Source organism: Panthera pardus, unplaced genomic scaffold (genome assembly GCF_024362965.1).
Source record: "Panthera pardus isolate Hobbes unplaced genomic scaffold, ASM2436296v1 HiC_scaffold_20, whole genome shotgun sequence".
Taxonomy (NCBI): domain Eukaryota; kingdom Metazoa; phylum Chordata; class Mammalia; order Carnivora; family Felidae; genus Panthera; species Panthera pardus.
In genome coordinates this window covers 23130568-23152887 of record NW_026526766.1, presented here as the reverse complement: position 1 = coordinate 23152887, position 22320 = coordinate 23130568, and the positions used below count along the sequence as shown (strand labels likewise).

At 36.2% G+C, this 22320-nt stretch overlaps 1 long non-coding RNA gene across 1 annotated transcript; it reads right to left on the bottom strand.

Annotated features, from left to right (window-relative positions):
• Nucleotides 1-327: 327 nt before the first annotated feature.
• LOC128778676 (uncharacterized) lies at nucleotides 328-21157 on the bottom strand. The gene is made up of 2 exons (XR_008424416.1): nucleotides 21033-21157; nucleotides 328-540 (listed from the first exon to the last, which is right to left on the bottom strand). It is a non-coding gene; the product is annotated as an uncharacterized LOC128778676 (long non-coding RNA).
• Nucleotides 21158-22320: the final 1163 nt, after the last annotated feature.

The following is a 22320-nucleotide window of genomic DNA, read 5'->3' as shown; positions in this document are numbered from 1 at the left end:
TGCATGGCACACATCTTCTACACCCACGGTGGTTTTTGATTGGACAGATCAACAACAGCCCAGCCTGCATTTTCTCTCCAGCTTCCTCCATACTCTGGCTAGATCAGTTACGGCACAGAGCCCAGCATAAGCTCTGTCTTCCGCATCTTCAGCCGGTCACTTACACAACTACCTGCATCCCCAAATTCCCAGGGCTTCCCCCTTCCCCCAAACTTCAAGTTGGTAACTGTAAGAAAAAAAAATTATTAAACATGCTGTATATTAGTATTCTTATCCGACACCATGGTGTTTTGAAACTAATCCATCAGCTAATGAAGAGCAGGAAAGTCTTATTTTATAATTTTGTTTTATTAGAATCTGTGCTTTGGGGGTGGGAGATTTTCATAAGAAACTTGATACCAAGCACAATCAAATTGCTAACTGTTCCACTCTCTCCCAAAATATTCAAAGTGTGGTTTTCAGTCAGTGTCTCCATCTCATGAACACTGTTCTCAAAGGTACTAGGTCTGTAAAAATCTTAACATCTCTGGATTTCCTCAACTGCAAAACAAAACACATGAATTAACCTCTAAAGCAATGTTTCTCAAATTTTAACATGCAAATGAATCACCTGAACATCCTTCTAAAATACAGATTTTAAATCAGTAAGTTTAGAGTGGGCCTGACATTCTGTAGTCCTAACAAGCTTCCGGATGCTGCTAATAACTGTTGGTCCAGGAACCACATTCTAAGAGCAAGATGCTGAAGTACTGGTTCTCAAACTTGGCTACAAATTGGATCACCTAGGAAGAAAAGCTAACAATGACCGGTGCCACCCCCAGGACCTGTTTTAATTGAATAGTTGTGTTTGAGGATGAGTTTTTTAAGTTCCCCCGGGTGATTATAATGTACAGCAAAGTTTGAGAACCTCTGCTCTCTTCCTTAAAAGTTTAAAATCATGACCTTTATTTTTCAATCACATTACATTTATACAGTGAAATTCCTCATAGCTATTATCTCATGACAACCCAGAGAGATAAGCAAGGCAAACACTATTAACTTTGATTTACAAATGAGATAACCAACCACCCAAGAATCAGGTGACTTGATTAATGGCATACAGCTAAGAGCAGACCTTCTGCTACTGGAACTCAGTTTTCCTGATACCCAACCTGTGTTTTCCCCAGACTGCTTCATACTAGCTTGTACATACCAATAATGACAAGCAAAGAAAGAAAAAGATGGCAGCTTTTCTGCCCCAAATTCCACTAAGAATGATATGAATGGCAATATAACAGAGAAATGCGTGCAACTAGTAAAACAATCAAAGGTATAATTGGTGGAGGAGCTACTTGGTTGCTCTGGATGCACAATAAGGCTGCTAAGGTTATGTCAGCAGGACCAGTCGTTACATGTCAAGTGAGCACAGCGAGATGGATTAACTAACTCAGTACTCGGAACACAACAAAATGTACTGGTGGGCGGGGTGGGGGTGTGCCATAACTCATCCTGGGCAAGAGACCAGACAGTCTGCCATCTGATGAAACTAATAACTCATTAGAACTTATTGAGATAGGCATCCCACCTCTACACATTTGCAAAACCTACACAGAAACAAAACAAACTTAAGAGTTCTGATATCAGAACTAAGACAAATGTAGAAATTAAGAAAGAGGTGGAAAGAAAAATAATGACATATTTAAACCTTACTATGGATCAGCCATTTGTATGAATTTTCATGAAAGGTAAGTTTTATTATTCCCATTTTATAGAGAGAAAAGTGACTCACAGAGTCCTTTACACCAAGTTACACACTTCAAAGTCAAAGCTGAGTTTAAGCCTAAATCTGTCTGATCTCAACTCCCCGTGTCTGTTCAGCTATTTCTCACTGATTCCTACACACACATTAAACAATCCTCAGGTTAACTACCATTCTTCCCCAAATCTTCATCTTGTCTATACAGCAGGAATAAAATGCTATTATAATGTCACAGCTCTTTGCTCCATCCCTCTGAAGGAAAATGAAAGCGCTATTTATGGGTAGATAAGCTGGCCAAAACAAAAACAAAAACAAAAAACATCCACTGACTTTTTTGCCTTTTGGTTTTGCAAAGGTGAAGCCCAAATTCTTTTCAACAACAGAAGTTGCAAAATAGCAGCCTAAGGTCAGATCCAGCGTGCAGACGTGTCTAGTTAAAATATATAGTACTGATCTTCATAGTGTTTTTAAAATTTTAGAATTTAACAAACCAAAAAGCAACAACATTTAAATACATTAACACTTGGAAATATGGATTTCTGGTGTGTTTCAAAAATGCTGGGAGGGTTGGGAACACCAGCACCATGCTCTCTTATAGTATAATGAGCACAGCTGAAGTATGTGCTCTCCATTTGCCATGGTCCCTTCTTTCCCTATTCACTAATTGTGTCAGATGACAATTGTCATCACACTTAAGATGACACTATTAAAGGCTGAATAATAAAACATACACCAAGAGGTCTACCCATTTATTTCAAGAAAAACTGAGGATAGCATACTTTTTCTTCTATCTAGCCCATATCATCCATTTACATTTAACAGGTTTCAAAGATATCTGAGTTTGTAAATCCTGCCCTTCAGGAATAGGTGGGTTGAGAAAACTAGATACTAAACTCTTCTACCTAATAATATAAAAGGCCTTCTTAAACGGAGGTAGTGTTGCATTGAGAATGAGGTTATGGATTTACTGGGGCATGAACTGGAGCCTAGAGGTAAATAGGAAAAAAAAATAATTTTTAAACGCTTTTATTTATTTATTTTTAGAGAGAGAAAGAAAGAGCGTGAACAGGAGAGGAACAGAGAGAGAGAAGAGACAGGATCCCGAGCAGGCTATGCTCTGTCAGCATGCAGCCCGCAATGGGGCTCAATCTCATGAACCGTAAGATCATGACCTGAACCAAAATGAAGAGTTGGCTACTTAACCAACGGAGCCACCCAGGAGACCCTAAATAGAAAATTTTTTATTGTTCCTTTTTCTTTGCAGCTCAAGAGAAAGTTGGGTGTCACAGTGCTGAACAGGAGAATCCTAGCCAAAGGACTCACCTTGTTAAGATAAAGATGGCCACTGGGTTGGCAAAGGAGAAGCAAAACCAGGCACAGACACTCTATGGAGGAATATGGCCTATAACTCTAGGAGTTATAATATGCACAGTGTGGTTTAAAATTTTTTCTGTGTTGTAATTTTCTAAGTAATCTGCAGTCCTTCAGCAGAGTTTGTAAAATGCTGGAATCTACATTTGTGCTACAGAGAATCAGATGCAGGGTGTGTGTTCACATACAGAACAGAATCAGAAGGGAATATGGCAGCAGCCTGGAGAACCTTGCCACAAGACTCCCAAATGGGACTTGAGAGAGCCAGAACAAAGTCTGAGGTGGCAGGCATCCCCCAAAATAGGATTTGGAGAATATGTATGTGATCCTCGGGAATTCCCAGATTCGTAGGGGATAAAAACCTAAAGACAAGCCTTCCTGTGGTTATATTGGGTGTGACTGTGAGGAGCTATACTATTTCAATGCATTTCAACGTACCAGGAATTTCAATTTCAATGCAAAGGGAAATGTGGCCCTAACACCTAGGGAACTTGGGAAAACTGGTTTACTAATGAAGATAGTGAACAGTAAAACCTGTTCAATGCAACACTGCCTCCATTTAAGAAGGCCCTTTACATTATTAGGTAGAAGAGTTTAGCATCTAGTTTTCTCAACCCACCTATTCCTGAAGAGCAGGATTTACAAACATTTCTATGGAATTCCTCCAACCCTGCTGATGTAGAAAACAATTCATAATAAATAAAAAGGAATAAAAACAATGAATAACATTAGATGTAGCTATGCCTTCTTAACAGGTTTTAAAATTTTTTCCAGACACGTAATCAAAATACCCAAAAACTGAAAAGCAAATCAGTGTTTATGGGGTAAAAGTGTGCCTAGAGTTCCGAGTAAACATTTGAACCTATACAGATCATATGATTCATTTATCTTTGGCCCCTATATATCCAGCGCCCAGATGTTTCACACATAATAGGAATTCTTCATTTTAAATGAAAAAGGTTTTAAAGAGTCTGAGGAAGAGATTTGAAAGTTAAGTTAGCCATTCACAAAACAATAATCAGGAGGATTCTGACATGTCATGAAATGTCCCCATATTTCTGAAATGTACCCAACAAGTCACAATTACCATTAAATGAAATGTGGGTGCTGGGCGATAAGTTAAGTTTTTCATCGGCTGAAAATTTAGCACTCATACTAGGTACTTCTTTGTCCCACACAATCCTCAGTAACCCTAGGATGCAAATATTATTCCACTTATCAACTATTACATGATAAAGACCGTTGTGCCCTTCTGTGTTCAAAATACAAATGTTGTATTTGCAACACCAAGAGCAAACCATGGAGAAAAGATACAAAAGGTAGAAAACAGCTATTCGTGACCCATTACTAAAGAAATCAAAAGATCTGTTCCTCCCACTTGTTTGCTTTTTTGGAAGACTCATACTGGTCAAAGCAATAATTATTGATAAATGAGCTTCAAAGTCATCCTTTGGCACAACAGATCAAGAATAACATCTGTGTAAATGTAATATCACAACATAAACACTCAAAGCCACAGAGAAGAAAATAATGCTGTTTGGTTTGGTTTCATTTAGGGGAGCTTATTATATATTTTTTTGAACAAGCCGTTCTCTCTATAAAACTCAGCTAGCAAATCTGCCTTGCCTATTATCATTGTGAGGATAATGTAGCAAACAGATGGAGGGTTTCATACAATTTGTTGAACTAAATTTAACAGGTTTGGCTGTGAGTGTTAACTTATTTTTATATTCTATTTGTGCTATGTTTGTAATAGATGCACACACATGAATAAAAACAGAAAATCTGTACACACAGTACAGCTGGTTTGATAATGTTTTCATTTTAGCATCACATACTCCTAATTAGAAGACTTTATATTTGGCCACCAAGAAATGCTGGCTGCAGGGCTGCTTGTATGGCATTCACATGACAAGAAAATCTTCATCAATACTGTAGGAACATTTGAATCCTTTCTCCACCTATGATACCACGTGTGAAAGGGACTAGGACAGATTCATTAAATTAATAATGACCTACTAAATAAAAGAACAATTGAGTAGTACACCACAAAATTTAATAGGTGGAGTTCATTTGGCCCAGAGGCCCAAGCAGGAATGTGTCTATGACAGATAAAACATGGAGCACTATGTCAAAAATATGAGCCAAGAAAATTGAGTGTCATTAAATGTTAAAGGATAGCAAGAATCTTCAAAGTTCAGCTCAACTTTACAATTCAAACTCTACTGTTAAGGAGGCTTTCATTTTATCAACACAAGGAACCAATTGGAACATAATTGAGAAACCATTTAGGCAATATCCTTCTAAAATTGGTTATTAACTCCAGTTGCCCTGTGATCATATTTCTTAATTCATCGAAATAGCAAGATGGAAACTATAAAAGTAATATATGTGATAGTACCTAGAAATGAAGAGTGCTGGTCCTCAGAAACCTCTCCTCTATACTGAAAAGCAAACCGTGGGTCCGTACACAGGAAGATAGAGGCACATTCATATACACACCAAAATAGATTCAAGCAAGGAAAAAATGGCAAGGCACAGCTCCACATTCAGAATCTTAGATTCTCCAGAAATATGAAATATGATATGTAGATGTCTGACTAAAGAAAAGGCCTTTTAAACTTCTTTAAATCAAATGGTCCTTTATTTAAGCGGGCTTCGCCCTCTAGTAAATTGCAGTGTATTTGGATGTTTGAAGGAATTTCTACAATTAGGAAACAGGGCCTGAGCCCCACTTGCCCTCAATTAAAGTCCCCACTCTCCTTGTCAAAGCTTCCCAGTGCCTCCTCCTCTTACGCTTCACAGAGCAAAGAGAGGTGAAAGAGTCACTGATTTTAATTGTACCAGCCTTTCCCCAGGCACAAGCCTTAGCAAGACTTTTGTTTAAAAGAGATACAACACCATCTCATTCACCTGGCATGTTCTCTTAAGCGATATCTGCTTGAATAAAAATAGTATCTGAACAACGTTAAATTAATGGTATGGATCAGATATGAACCACCTAAAGTCTACGCTCCCTAAAGTTGATTGGAACTTAAATATTTTAGCAGTTTCTGAAGCAAACCAGTATCTGTTACAAAGTAAAGAAAGTGTTTAAAAAAATAACCACAGATGTAGTGATGATGCACGGACAGGAGATACAGAGAAAACAAAATATAGCCTGAAAATAAAACAAAATAGAAACTTACTCAATAAATTCATCATTATAGCCATAAAAAAAAAAAAACCTAGTACATTCCATCAAGCTTATATCTGTCTCTGTACAGTAAGAATATACCCTTCCGTCAATCAATGGCCAGTATCCTCACTTTATGAAGTATAAAACTCCCAGAACGTTATTTTTAAGGTATTTAAGTTGGCAATCTTTGTTTCATTCTAGTTAAATAACACTTTTGTTGAATTAGCGTCTGTTTAGAGACCAAGATTTTTTACTGAAATCAAGTTCAATCAGCATGTTAACCTTCAATGATGTTTTTGTTGAGATTTCCTCTATGTAATATTACAAGTATTTTATATTTTTAAAATTCTCTTCTAAAAAAATACCTTCCTAACAACCATTGTTCTTCAAATCAATGTTAGTACCAAAAATAAAAGACCTTCACTGTCCATATCCTTCATTTTTCTCCCTAGTTCTGACTAAGAATCCTTAGGAGGGATTTTCTTTTTTTATTGTTGTTTAATTCTCAGAATTTCTTTAATTGTTCAATTTTCTAAAATATTCTTTATGCCTTTAAGTCTCTGATTCTGTCTTCAGACATTAAAGACTTCAGGTGCTTTTTTCCTAACTTGTACCTTGCTCAGTATTGGGCACGTTGGGAAAATAAAAAAGACAGAATCCATCATTCCTGTCCTGTATTTTATTTTATTTTATTTTATTTTATTTTATTTTATTTTATTCTTATTGAAGTATAATTGGCATACAATATCCTATTAGTGTCAGGTGTACATCACAGGGATTCAGTATTTTTATATATTATGAAGTGATCCCCACAATAAGTCTAGTTACCATCTGTCACCATACAAAGTTATTACAATATTATTGACTACAGTACCTATGCTGTACATTGCTTCTCCATGACTTATTTATTTTATAACTGGAAATCCATGCCTCTTTATCCCTTTCCTATTTTGCCCACACCCCAATCCCTATGTTTTGAAAGCTTACTATCAGAGACCCAAAATATTTGGAACCCTTTGAAAATTTTATTTCTAGCTGAAGACACAAGACATATGTAGAAATGATAGCAAAATGTTTGTCATCAACTTCATGTGTAGCATAGATTGAGCATATTACAGAAATTCCTAGAAGAAAACCACAACTTCTCAGTCTCTCTTTTGAAACCTGTATTTCCAAATGCCGTCTAGATAAAACATAGGTCAAATTCAGCATGTTCCAAAAAAATAATAATTTCTACTACTTTCTATTATTGTGTCAGTTTTCTATAATAGTAATCATTCTAATTGTAATTCACCAGTTCAGTTTTCTACAAGCAGCCCTTAAGACTGTCGCTCTCATTCTCCATATCCCATCTATGTTTGATTCTAGCTTCTAAATACTTCTCAATTCTGTCCCTACTGCCTCTCTCCTGTTCCCACAGTGACTGCTTCAGTGAAGGAAACAATTTTATCTCATTTGGACCATTGCTTCCATTCCCTAATGCATTACACTTCCTGCCTATTCACTACCAGAAGAATCTTTCTAAAATATACATCTCAACAAAAAACAGCCCACTGATGTTTCCTTCTGGATTAAATGTTAAGTGTAAATCCCCTCCCCCCCCCTTTTTTTTTTCATTTCAGCCCCTAGGATCTGTCTCAGTGGGACCACAGCCTTCCTTTTCAGCCCTGCCCCAGCCTCCATTCACTTGCACCCTAACTCCAGTCTCATGGACATTCCCTGAACACCTCAAGCTTTTTCACACTCCAAGCCTCTACTCATTCTGCTACTTTTGTCAATAATGCCCTTTCCTCATTTGCCCCGAATCCCTGCCAGACCCAGTTCTTGTGAGAAACCTTTCACAAATCTTGGGGAATCAGTCCCCCCACCTTGCTTATCTTCCAAAATACTGTGTTCTCATGTCTCTATTACAGAATTTTCACACATATTTAAATATGTAAATATTTAATAATTTAGTAAATAATTTAAGTAAATTTAAGTAAATGATTTACTTACTTTTTAAAGTTTATTTATTTATTTTGAGGGGAGAGGGGCAGAGAGAAAGGAGAGAGAGAATCCCAAGCAGGTTCCGCATTGTCAGCACAGAGGCTGTCACAGGGCTCAGTCTCACAAACTGTGAGATCATGACCTGAGCCAAGATCAAGAGTCAGACACTTAACTGTCTGAGCCACCCAGGTGCTCCTAAATAATTTATTCATATAACTATCTCTTGCATCCCTGAAATACATAAAGTTTGGACATTCATCTTTAAGTCACCAGTATCTACCACTGTGTTTGGCATAGTAGCTAGCCAACAAATGTTGAATAAATATGTTAGAGAGGGCACTTATAGAGGAAGTGGGACTTCAAGCTTTGCCTGAAGAAATGAAATACATAGCCTGTTGAAGAGTCCACAAATACTCAGGCCTCATCAGAATGAACCCTATTATAAGAAATAGTTCATCCAAAGTCTTTTCTATGTACCGGCCTAAAATATCAGTGCTTTGCTGGGTTGATTATAAATAATTTTCTTCCTCTGAATAACAGCCAGTCATCATATATATCGGATAAGAAGAGAACTGAATTCCTCACAGATCATTATATCTGTTACCAAGTAGAAATTATCCTTCAAATGCTCCATCTATAACCTTACCAACTACAGAAAGAAACCACTGGATTTACACAACTTTCATCAAAGAGTAAACTAATATAACACTCAGAAGAGCCAAAGGAGCTTGGACGGACAAAAAGGAAGACAGGTGAGTATGTGGCATATTTCTCATTTTCCTGAGAATTCAAAGAACATGCTTTTACTAATTAATTTACTTTTGACCAATTGAACACCATCTCTATTTCACCTAAGCTCTTTCAAGACACACAACTTGGGGTGGGGGTGGGGATTGGAGAGAAAATATTTCATAATTAGACAATGCAATGAATATTTTGGGGGTGGCTGTGGGCATTTGTTGCAATGATATATAAGTACAGATATTAATCTTATATAGGTAACAAAGGTTTGATTTTCATGTTTGTACCCTAGAAAGTTGTGCTCTTGGTCATTGAGTTTCTACCTCTAAAGTATATTTGGAACTTGAGCAGAGATTGTATGTATCTTTTCTATCTCAAATCTCTAATTTTTCCTAGATCAATGGACCTCTTGGGGTCCCAGAGACTACAGGAAAATCTGTCAAGTCAAAACTACTTTCATATTAATAACAAGATGCCTGTACACTGGTATTTTCCATAGTAACACTGCAACAGACTAAATGTAGTAGCAGATATAAAAATCCAGATGTCTTTGTGCCAGATATTAGAGATTTGTAAAAGTAACTCCACTTTCTCTAAATATTCTTGTTTTGGAAACAGTTATTTTGCATAAAAATGTTATTTATGGGGTGCCTAGGTGGCTCAGATGGTTAAGCATACAACTCGATTTTGGCTTAGGTCATGACTGCACTATTCACGAGTGCAAGCCCCATGTCAGGCTCTGTGCTGATGGTGAAGAGCCTGCTTGGGATTCTCTTTCCCTCTCTCTCTGCCCCTCATGTGCTATCTCTCTCTCTCTCTCTCTCTCTCTCTCTCTCTCTCAAAATAAATAAACTCAAAAATAAAAATTAAAAAAGATGTTATTTATGATAGTGTATAACAGGTTTGGTTTTTAATGAATTAATGAGTAAATTTTCTTAAAATTATCAGCTTTTTTTTTAATTTGACAGAGCATGAGAGAGCAGGGGAGAGGGGTAGATAGAGAATTTTTTTAAGCTAAAAGAGTTTGTTTTTTTAATGTTTATTTATTTATCTTGAAAGAGAAAGAGAGAGAGCATGGGGGAGGGCCAGAGAGAGAATCCAAGCGGGCCCTACACTGTCAGCAAAGAGCCTGATGATGGGCTCAAACTCACAAACCATGAGATCATGACACCTGAGCCAAATTCAAGAGTCGGATGCTTAACCGACTGAGCCACCCAGGTGCCTAGAAAGAGAGAAAATCTTAAGCAGGCTCCACACTCAGTGCAGAGCCTGAAGTGGGGGTCGATCCCACAGTCCTGAGATCATGACCTGAACCGAAATCATGAGTTGGATGCTCAACTGACTGAGCCACCCAGATGCTCCTAAAATTATCAGCTTTAATTTCTAATATGGTACTGATAGCTATAAGCCACATAAACACAAGCTCTCCAGGATCCTCAGTAATTTTTAAGAGTGTTAAAGCATCTTCAGATTCAAAAAATTGAGAACTGCTGATTTAGATAAAACATTGAGCTAATCAGTGGTAAAACTGGCAGCTCTGGTATCCAAGCCAAACTATTCAAATTACTCCTGAAATACCGTCAACGGAGTTTCTTAAAAGACCTGATCTCAGGATTTGACTCTTCCACTAACTTACTGGCTAACTTCTATGATATCAATTAGTTGTTTGTGTTTCCATTTTTTTTTTATCTGTAAAATGAACTAATACTTATGGAATGTTACTAAGTAACTAAGTAATTTAGGATTATTCTAAATGCTTCATAGGTACTAATAACTTAATCCTCACAGCACCCTATGAAAAATGTACTACTTTACTATCCCCATTGTACACAGAATAAAATGGAAGCAGAGGAAGATAAAATAATTTATCCAAGGTCATACACTTGAAAAGCTTTAGAACTGGGGTTTGCACCCCTATAATATGGGTTATTAGACCACTTTAAGCACTATGTAATATGACAGTTTCCCAAACACTACAAGTCATATACACTGAATGTTCATCTCCTTTCGCTTTGTACAATCTGCACCCCTAGGCTGTTTGTCTTTTAGTTTTGACTTAAGTTCCTTCTTGTAAATTCTTTCTCTAATACTATTTTCCAAACATGGGCCATTGGGTATATACAAATAAGATCATCACATTACTCCAGACGTTTATGCTAAGTCTCCCAATTTGTAAAATTCCAGACAGACCAAATAAAACAAGTCTATGCACTGAATATGACTCATGGGCTATCAGTGTGCAAACTCTAATACAACAGGAACTAATTCTTTCACTTCATGAAATATTACAGTATCATGCTTTATGTGATTTTTAACCAAAAATGTTGGAGAAATTATGTGATTATAAAAAGAAGTAACAATACTATAACTACCACTTCACAGAATGAAACTACTTGAACAGACAGGAACTATCCAGAGAACATATTATTTACAATACTGACTTACCAAATCCATGGAAAAGCTGAATGCTAAGTGGCTGGAAAAGTACAAAGAGAAAGTGGCAGAAGGAAGGAAAAGCAGATCATACCAATCCCCAACTCAAAAAAGCCACCCCAGTGGCTTCCAAGTGTAGCTGGAATAAAATCCAAACTCCCAATCACAGTCTTCAAGACCCTGCACAATCTTCCCCTAATCTCTGCACTGTGGCATGCAGGCTTCTTCTCTGTTTTTTCAGTATGTTACAGTTGACCTCTGACCAATGTAGGGGTCAGGGGCACTGACCCCTTGTGCAGTTGAAAATCCACATACAAGTTTTGACTCAACCAAAACTTAACTACTAATAGCCTACTGTTGATGGGGAGGCTTATGTTAACATGAAGAGTCAATTAACATGTATTTTGTATGCTATGTGTATTATAAGATGTATTCTTACAAGAAAGTAAGATAGAGAAAAGAAAAGGTTATTAAGAAAGTCATAAGGAAGGGGCACCTGGGTGGCTCAGTCAGTTAAGCATCTGACTCTTCATTTCAGTTCAGGTGATGATCTCATGGTTAGTGAGTTCAAGCCCTGCATTGGGTTCTGTGCTGACAGCACGCAGGCTGCTTGGGATTCTCTCTCTCTACCCCTCCCCTGCTTGCTTTCTATCCTATCTCTCTCAAAATAAATAAAAAATAAACTTAAAAAAAAGAAAATCATAAGAAAGAGAAAATACATTTATAATATTATGCTGCATTTATTGAAAGAAATCGACATATAAGTGGTTCCCCATAGTTCAAACCCATGTGTTCAAGGTTAACTGTTAATCCTACTTTGGGGTCTCTGGATTATGGTTCCCTCTGCCTTGGAGTTCTCTTTTTTCCAAATCTTCAGCTTAAAGTCATTTCCTTAAAAAGGCCTCCCCAGACTACTCTATAAAATTAGTCCCGCCAGTCCCATTCCCCACATTACAATACTCTTCTCATTATTTTTTAGAATTGATATGTAATAGCTATAAAATGTCTTGTATGTTTATTGGTTTACCTATTTATCTTATGTCTTCTCCCACCATACAGTACACAAACATCAGAGAACCTACCTGTCTTCTATTTCCAACAATGCCTAACATCTAGAAAGCACTTAATAAATATTGTTGAATAAATAAAAGACTCTAAATATGTACTGGTTGTGCATCATCAGGTTCATATATGTACAGAACCATTGTAGAAAGATATTGTCCATCCCTCTAGGATTAATTTCTTTCTTCTTATTGCTCAAAGTAAGGTGAGTTACTGCAGCCAGTTTCCCTGGAACATTAGAAAAATTAGCTAGAGAGATGAGATACTGAGAGACAAGGTCTAATAGATACTCTGACTGAACTCAGTTGAAAGCCTTTAGATGCATTATTGATTATGCAGCCATTCAGCCTCTTGCTGTTTGCACATCAGCATTTGCATCAAGGAATCAACTCTAGTTGGATCTATCTAAAACCATCCGAACAGAAGTCATTTATTCCAGCAATTAAAAACAAATACGGTCGTGAGGTTCCTGCAAAAAATAAAAGGATATTTATTAAGTACACTATCTTAAGGAGTTCTATTAAATTGTATTCTTGAGTGATCCTTAGATATATAGCACATTAATTAATATTGGGCCACCTTTTATTAGGAATTGATGTTTCTCATGCATGTCAGTGCACAGTAGATAATTTGAACGAAAATATGTTGGCTAAAGAAAGAGTGAGCTAATAGCAGCTTTTGATCTGGGAAATTTGCCAATCTTGATAGCATCAAATGTGCATAGTATATTAAGGAAAGTTCTTATCTCTCTGTATTTAACTTCTTTATTAAGAACTTTCCCATACAATCTGTAGACAGATTTGACCAAAGAAATAAGATAGTAAAATGTCTTCTTCACTTTTAAACTCACAAATAGACCTTCTACCCTGAAGGATTAACTTTCCTGGCCATTTGATGATGCATAATATCTCTTTGAAAGTAAATGTTTCTGAGATAACTCTACAGGGGGTGAGTCTTACAGCTCACTAGAGTATACTTTCTAAAGTATACGTTTTATAAAGACAACCTTCAAGAAAACATTGTATGACCTTAGATTTGCCCATACACTAGAGATCCGCTACCACCGGTCTACAGTACCTACTCTATGAAAGAAATTACATCTTCTACTTCTTAATGACTGACTCCAGAAACCTTTATTTCATCTACTTCCTTGTGCTCATAACCAACTACCTATCTTCTTTAAACTGCTGAGATCCAGCACATTCCAACTCTTCATTGACCCTCATTCCAAGTTTTCGCTGATCCTCCCAAGCTCATTTTTGGCTTCCAGATCTGCCCTTTAACCTTGTAACAATTTTTAGAAGTGGGATATGGCAAACAAATATCAATAAAGTACAAGGAAATGATCACTCCTGTACACAAGAAAGTCTCTATCTATATTTGGGTTTTATGTCATTTATATTTCAGAGTAGTATTCTGAAGTTTATATAGCACAGTTACATTCATTCATTGATTTTATCATACTGTGATAATGACTAGACAGTTGTATTAGGTGTATTAGTCAAAGTTCTCCAGAGAAATAGAACCAGTACTGTGTGTGTGAGTGTATGTGTTTGTGTGTGTGTGTGTGTGTGTGTGTGTGTGTGTGTGTGTAAGAGAGAGACAGACAGAGACAGAGATTTTTAAAAATTGGCTCACACAATTATGGAGGCTGGCAAGTCCAAAATCTTCAGGGCTGGAAAACTAGGAAAAAGTTGATGCTGTAGTCCCAAGCCTAAATGCAATCTGGAGGCAGAGTTCCTTCTTCTTTGGGGGACCTCAATCTTTTCCCTTACTTTTAACTGTTGGGATAAGGCCCACCCACATAATGGAGGGTAATCTGCTTTACTCAAAGTTTATTGATTTCAATGGTAGTCACATCTTAAAAAATGCCTTCATGGTCAACATTAACATGGGTGTTTAACCAAAAACAGGGTACCATGGCCTACCCAAGTTGACACATAAAATTAATCATTGCAATGTTATTAGTTAATTAATATTATTCGGCACTAAAAAAAACAAGCTATCAAGCCATGAAAAGACATGGAAGAAACTTCAATGCATATTACTAATTAGTATTATTATTAATTTAATATTATTGCAAGTGTACAGATAAGGAGATAAGTTTTGTAAGACTTAATCTAACCAAAATAATCAGCTACCACATATTGGCCCTCACACTAGAAACCAGATGTTTTTACTCCTCATCACATGCACATTCCACCAGTTATATTACCTCTTACACTACTGCAGTAGCTTTCAATTTTTGTGGAAGTAAGTTTTAAATTACCTCCAATGAGAGACCCAGAATACAAACAATATTTAGCTCTGACTTCATGGCCAAAACTTCAAACCTGCCCGATGTCAAGAGCATAAAACTCCCTTTGAGGGGGTGAATGCTGACACATATAATATGAGCCTTCAAGGGTAGACTAAGACATCAATTTTAGAATGTCACTCCAGAGAGTACTTCAGAATTCACAAAAGCTACTTCACCTTTCAACATGAATTTCCAAATTCCAGAAGTATTTCTCAGCACACAGAGCCAGACAGCACAGAACATAAAATTTTACATCAAAAATGAACCCTGAGGTAAAAGACAATGTCAAGAGAATGAATGAGAAGACAAGCCACAGATTGGGAGAAATATTTGCAGAAGACACATCTGATAAAAGACTATTATCCAAAGTATACAAAGAACTCTAAAAACTCAACAATAAGAAAACAACCTGATTAAAAAATGGACCAAAGACCATAACCTCACCAAAGAAGATAGCTGATGGAAAATAAACATATGAAAAGATGCCCAACACCACATTGTCATTAGAGAAATACAAATTAAAATAACAATGAGGTAGCACTACACACCTATTAGAAAAGCTTTGACCCAGAACACTGACAACACTAAAGGCTTAGAAGGATGTAGACTAACAGAAATATTCAAGAACAACAACTTTAGCTGTCTGTTTGTAACTAAATGTCTACATGGTCTTTCCACTCAGATTTTGAAACCAACCTTTATATTTAACTTGTCCAGAATCCAACACAAGATCTCTTTCCCTGCCAAACCTGGCCCTCATAATGAATGGCACCATCATCCATCTATCTACTCAAGCCTTGAAATTACCCTTGATACCTTTCTTTCTCTTCCACTTTGATACCATGTAACCAATCATAAGGTCTTGCCAATTTTACCTTCTAAATAACTCTTACATTTTTCCCCTTTTTTCCATTTCCAGCGTTGCCTGCCATCTCAGTCCAAACTACCATCATACCTCAACTGGACTATTTCTCTCACTATTCCACTCAAATCCTTTCTGGCCCCCCACCCATTGCAGTCAATCTGAATAAACTTTATAATTGCAAATATAATTGTGTCATTCCTCCCATAGTCAACTATGACTTCCTAATAGATCTTCCTTCAACCTCCAAGACCATGACACTTTACATGGCACTGTCTCTCCTCATAATAGTTCTTTCAATCTTACACTATTTGTGTGATTATTTTATTAACACCTAAATAGAATCCATATATGCTCTTTGACCACCATAATACACCAAGTATACATGGATTCAAAAAAAAATTCAATGTATATTCTTAAATAAATATATACATATTTAATAGAATGAGACTTCTAAGAAATATTAATCTTGCATCTTGATTCCCTCCCAAATGGTCTAATATTGCAGAAATTGAAAGTCCAAATAGTTTCTAAGGTCTCTTCTTGTTTATCTAATCTGTGTTTCTAAAGGCTACAGTAAACAGCAAAGAAAACACCCCCCTCTCCCACCACAGGGAAAGTGTATATGAAAGCTCTCAAGAGGACGTAAAGGGACCCTTTGGCTGATGATGAAGACACAGAGCTATATGTATTTACACAAGAGAGAAGAAAAAAATGTGAGGACATGCAAGCCATATCCCCTGAAGAATTCAAAGAGAACTTCATAAAATATGAGCTTGGTTTGAGAATAAACCCAGTGAGGAAGGAAGTGACTTTCTAGGATTTTAAACAGGGAGAGCAAGAAATAGAACAATCCAAAAGAATTACAATAAGAGCAACAAGAAGGCAGGCCACTGCTTCAAGAAAGTCTAAATGAAGGATTCCCCATATTCAGAGCCATTAAGAACTAGATTGGCAGACTTTCAAGGGATCAAAAATTTGGCAGGATAGGAGAAGGAGGATTTGCCAGATTAATATACCAACCACTGACAAGAAATCTGTCTATGTTAATGAAGCATATTTATATACATATATGTTAACAGTTCTTGTCCCATATATCAGATAATCCCAGGACAGCTAGGAGAGGAGAATATAACAGTCCTATAATATTCAATAATATAATGATATCTGGATAGTATATTAATACACCAATATGAGTTTTTCATTTATAACCAAGTAGATACTAAAGCATAAACAGCTTTGTTTTTTAAGAACTTTTAGATAAAAAGACCTAAAAATATAGCAAACGTAGATGTTACCACATGAAATAGGGTCCCTTCATCAATTAAATAAGATTTAATATTCCTCTGAAGTAGAATACATAAAGTTAGGATTTTTCTTTTTGAAAAGTAAGGTATGGAGAAATCTGGGTAAAAGTGTCCAACTGAGAGTACACATTTCCCCCTCCTTCTTCTCCAGAACCTCTTAAAACTATTTTGAAGGAATAAAAGAGGTGTAAATCTATAATAGAGAATTATATTCTCTGAAGTTTGAGGGAGTAAATTTTCAACAAATACCTAAGATAGAAAAGAAATAAAAGAATGTCAATAACTGAAATAGAAAGGAGAAATTTACAGACTAGAATATTTGTGAAGAGAATTTCAGTCATTGAGGGAGTAGAATCTTGGAGTTACTGTGAAATACAAATCAGCCAATGAGTGGATGGGGTTTGGAAGTGGGCTGAAAAACTAGGGTTAATAAAAGGTCTCTCTATATGAATGATCAACCCCTCACTCTCTTCTCGTACACCCTCAATCAGGAATAGCTTCCCACCCACTCATTTTAGAGTTAAGACTACTGGTTGACTAGGTCTACCTGTACACACGGAACTCAGAGGGCCTACCTACTTTCTCATTCTAATATATGAACAGATACCCATACATTAGAGGTCATTTGAAGAAAACTAACTACATGAAAAATAAAGACCAAAGTGAACAAATAGAAAAACTGAACCTGAAGGAAACTGATTTAAAAAAAAATTAATCTCTCATAGATAATACTCACAAATGTTCAAGAAGACATGTGAGCTAAAAAGAAAAACAGAATGCAATGAAAAAAGCAAAAATCAGAAAATGAGAAAATGGTCTAAAAAATTAAAAGCATGATTGAAAAAAAATTAAAAGCTGAGGAATTCTTCCAGAATGTGGAACAAAAGATAGAAATAAACATATAGAGAGAATCAATCTAAAAAGTCAAACATGTGACGAATAGGAATTCTAGCGAGAACAGAGAAAACAAAGGAAAGATTATTAGCAAAATAGTAATAAATGGAAATTGCCCAAAACTGAAGACATAAAAATTCAAAAGGATCTAACAGACATTAACAGAGGATCCATGCTTAAACACAACTTTATGAAATTTCAAAACAAAAAGGAGAGAGAAATCTAACATCTGAGAAACAGAGAGGACAAACAAAACACAGCACCTACAAAGGAACAAGAGTCAGGCTACTGTCAGAGTTCTCATTAGAAGTAGCAGCGAGAAGACAGTTGGGCAAGATTTTCAAAATACCAAAAGAAAGTTTTTCAATCCTAAAAAACTACACCCTGACAAATTTTCAGATAAATGTAAAAAGAAAACAAATCATTTTTTGACATAAGGCCTCAGAAAGTTTACTTATATTCTGTAGAAGTTGCTTAAAGCTATCTTCCAGCAAAATATGAGTGAAAACCAAGAAAGATGATGTAAGACACAAAGAACAAACAACAAACCAAAAAAATACATGAAAAGAAATCCCAGGGTGACAACCTACAAAGCAATCTGTGCAAATTATAACCAGAATCATTTGGATCCAGGAATATCTTCAAGACAAAAAAAAAGGTATGGATTATAATCATTAGAAAAAGTAAACAAATAGCTATAAATCATCATAGGTATAATAAAGTAAGCATTTATTTCTTAAGGGGGAAGATGGCAATCATACATCCTGGGTGGGGGGGAATGTATGGGAAAGAAATGGCCTAATATAAAACAAAGTAAAATAAAATATAATAATTGAGCAACTGATGGAGTCTATGAAAGAGGTCTCTTCAATTTTATTCTTCATGTTAAGTGATAACATCGAAACTGTAGAGACTGAAATGTAATCATAGCACATATTGGCTCTCCAATGAATAACACTTACATAATAGAGAGCAATACATGTAATGGTCAAGGGAACCATGGCAGAATACAAAATGGCCACAATTCTCCACCTTTCTCTATAAGCACACTACTATAACATAACTTTCTAGCAATTCCCAACAAGTGAAGTCTATTTCCTTTACTCTTGAATGTGGGCCAATTATGTGACTTCTTTTGCCAATAGAAAGCAGCAAAAGTGACAGTGTGCCATTTCCAAGCCTAGGCCTCATGACACCTGGCCTGCTTCTGCTCTCTCTTTCAGAACCTTACCAGCAGTCATCTGAGCAAAACCAGACTACCACTGGGTGATGAGATACACATGGCTACTCTTCCCCTTTGCCCCAACCAATATCCATCTAACCTGCAGAAGCAGAGTTACCTCAGTGCCTACAGATGCTGGAGCAAACCAGCCAAACCCCAAAGAACTACTCAGTTAAGGCCAGACCAGATTTTTGGCCCATAGAATCATGAGCTAAAGAAATGGTGCTGTTTTAAGTCACTGAAATTTTGGTGAGATTTGGTACATAACAAAAGCTAACTCAAAGGGGTGTGTGGTGACTTAGTCAGTTAAACATCTGATTTTTGATCCCAGCTCAGGTCTTGATCTCAGTGTCATTAGTTTAAGCCCTGTGTTGGCCTCCATGCTGGCCATGGAGCCTACCTTAAAAAAAAAAAAAAAGAAAAAAAAAAAGAAGACAGAAATGCACTGAGCAAGACTATACTAATATAAATCATGACCACCACTTTTAGTTAGTTAACTTGCCAACATCTCAGTTCCCATACCTATAAAATATTTTGGGGGGACTAATTTATATGTGTAAAGAAATCTGAGCTATTGTATACAAAGCAATTAGAACGGTGCCTGGCACACTGTAAGCAATCAATTAGCTATTATTATTTAAAACAGACAAAATTTGAATGGTATTTATTAATTTCTAACATCTAGAGTTATGCACAAACACAGACAACTTAACAACAGCTATAGAATGGTATAAAATGTTAACAGTCTTGTGAAAAATGCAGCCTTCAGAGGCTGGGAGGTAGTAAAAGGAAGGAACAGGTGGAAGGAAGGGTAGGGGGTTAATATATTCATCATATAAAGTGATGAGTCTAGAGGCACTGTCTAAAACTAAAAACAAAGAAATACAACTAAAAATAAGTAGAGGTTATATGAAAATGTATCTTTATAAAGGTAAAAAAATGAGAAATTGAATAGTGATATAATTTTCAAAAATTAAGAAAATGGGGAGAAATAAAGGTGGGAGATGGCATCCTCATACATCCTCAGATATCATCTATTATCTGTCATAGCAAGAAGAATGAAAAGTTTAAAGGTGTAAACTCCAGAATTTGTGCTCAATGCATATTTACTTACAGATGTAAAACAAAAAGTCCAGGTTGCCTCTGCAGACTGGGATGGGAAAATGTGGAACAATGAAAATTCTTCTATCCTATTAGTTTTCTTAACGATGTACACATAATTTTGATAATTTTTTTTATTTTTTATAAAAGAAGGTACAAAGAAGATTCCCCAAACCATCCATACTTCCTAGCTTTAGGTTTATAAAATATAATGTTTTTCAAAATCACAGTCTGGTAAAATTTTATAATATTCATAACCTAAAAGGTTGAAAACCTTCAGGAAAGCAACTTAAAAATTTTCTTAATAAATGACTTACATCTTTGTTTGCTGGGGATTCAGAAAGTTAAAATTCTGGATCCTAAGTGAGGTGCATTTCATGCTCAAAACTAAAAGAGAGGAAGACCCTCTCCTCTACTGCATGCTTACTTTATTGCCCCTCATTTCCTAGAAACTGTGTCATTTCTCTCCTCCCACTGGAGCCTACTTCTGTAGTATCTCCTATGTCCCATTGCTACCCCTGCCACACTACCCTTCCTCTGAAGCATAGCAAAAAGAGCATCACCATGGAAGAAGATATCTGAGTTTAGTCCTAGCTCTGATACTTCTGCTCTATGTGGCTATGGTAAGGCTACTTCTCCTAACAGAAAAGCAATGCCTCCCTGACTCACTGTCTTTCAGAATTACATTGAATTGTATATAGTATTTGGATGTACATATAGAGAGCAAGTGATGCACCACTTTGCACACAGTAATTATTTAATAAATAGGCATTTCCAGGTTACAGAAGGACAATGAAGAAGATGCAGTAACATAATCAGAACAAAAATTTTCCTTTACCTCCTGGGATCCCAAGTTCCTTTTAAGCCAGGAACATAGGGAGATTCTGGAACTCTTCATGCTGTAGTCACCAGCACCACATTGGCCTTTGCAAATCCTCTCCAAAGGCAACCCATGGACAGCTTTATCTCTGCAACAAAGTTCACATGTGGAGATGTAAAAGGTTGACTTTTTCCAAAACATTTCTGAAATCATTCCTCAGAAGGGTAAAAAGTACTGGGACATATAACATTTACTTTAAAATAGGTTCATGGGCAGAAATTTACTTAATTTTTGTATAGTAAAAGAAATGGGCAAAGATCTCAAATGCAAGAACAGAGAAAACATTACTTGCCCAGCCTGTTTGGAACAGTGGTTGACTGCCAAAACAGAGACCCTCTGGTCCTTAAAAAAAGGGGTTCTTAGGGGATTGTGGTTGCAAAATCACTAATTACATCATTATGTGGGGGAAAAAAATCTACAAATTTATAATTACTAAAGTACCTGGAAAAAATACCACATACTTAATAATGGCCTGGGTGTTATAATTTGGACACTTCTAAAGCCCACTTCCCAGGGCTGTTATGTAAGAACAGTCATGATTTTAACACATTTTGCTGTAGGTTCTTATAGAAGTTCTATACTCAAAATGAAGTCAATAAGCTACTACTTTGAAAATCATTCCTTAGAGGTCTGTGTTTTTTCCAAAGATTCTATCACAGACCCTGACATACAACTTATTCCCCATGAACCATTCAGATTTGCAAACAATGTTACCAATCACAATTTATCTTGTCTTCCCTAGCCATGACATGTCTTTATGTTCTTTTATCTCAGACTAAAGCAGTGACAAGAAATTTCCATTAAAGGGATATTTTATTTTCACTTTCCAGTCTTTTCAGAAAAAAAAAAAGATGTTACCTCCCACAGAAATGCACAGTATTATCATTTGCCATTAAAAAAAAACAATCTGTTATTATTCAAGAGCAAATGATGCATGTGGGAGAAATAATTGTAGAAATGCCATGGTTTCTCTCAAAAAGATTAAGTACAGGTAAAGGAATACTAAGAATGCTGCTTTGGCAAATACACGTGCCTGAAGTGAGCTCCTCATCCCACAATAGGAAAGGCAAATTCAAACCCTTTCAGTTCCATGCATCAAAACACATTTAAAAAGAAATAGAAAAAACACTGGAAACCCAAGGAGTAATGATGAGTGAAATACAAAAGTATTATCATTTTGTCTGAATTATTTAATATTTGAATATTTGAACTTAAGTATGAATGAGGGAGGCAGGAATTCCAGAAT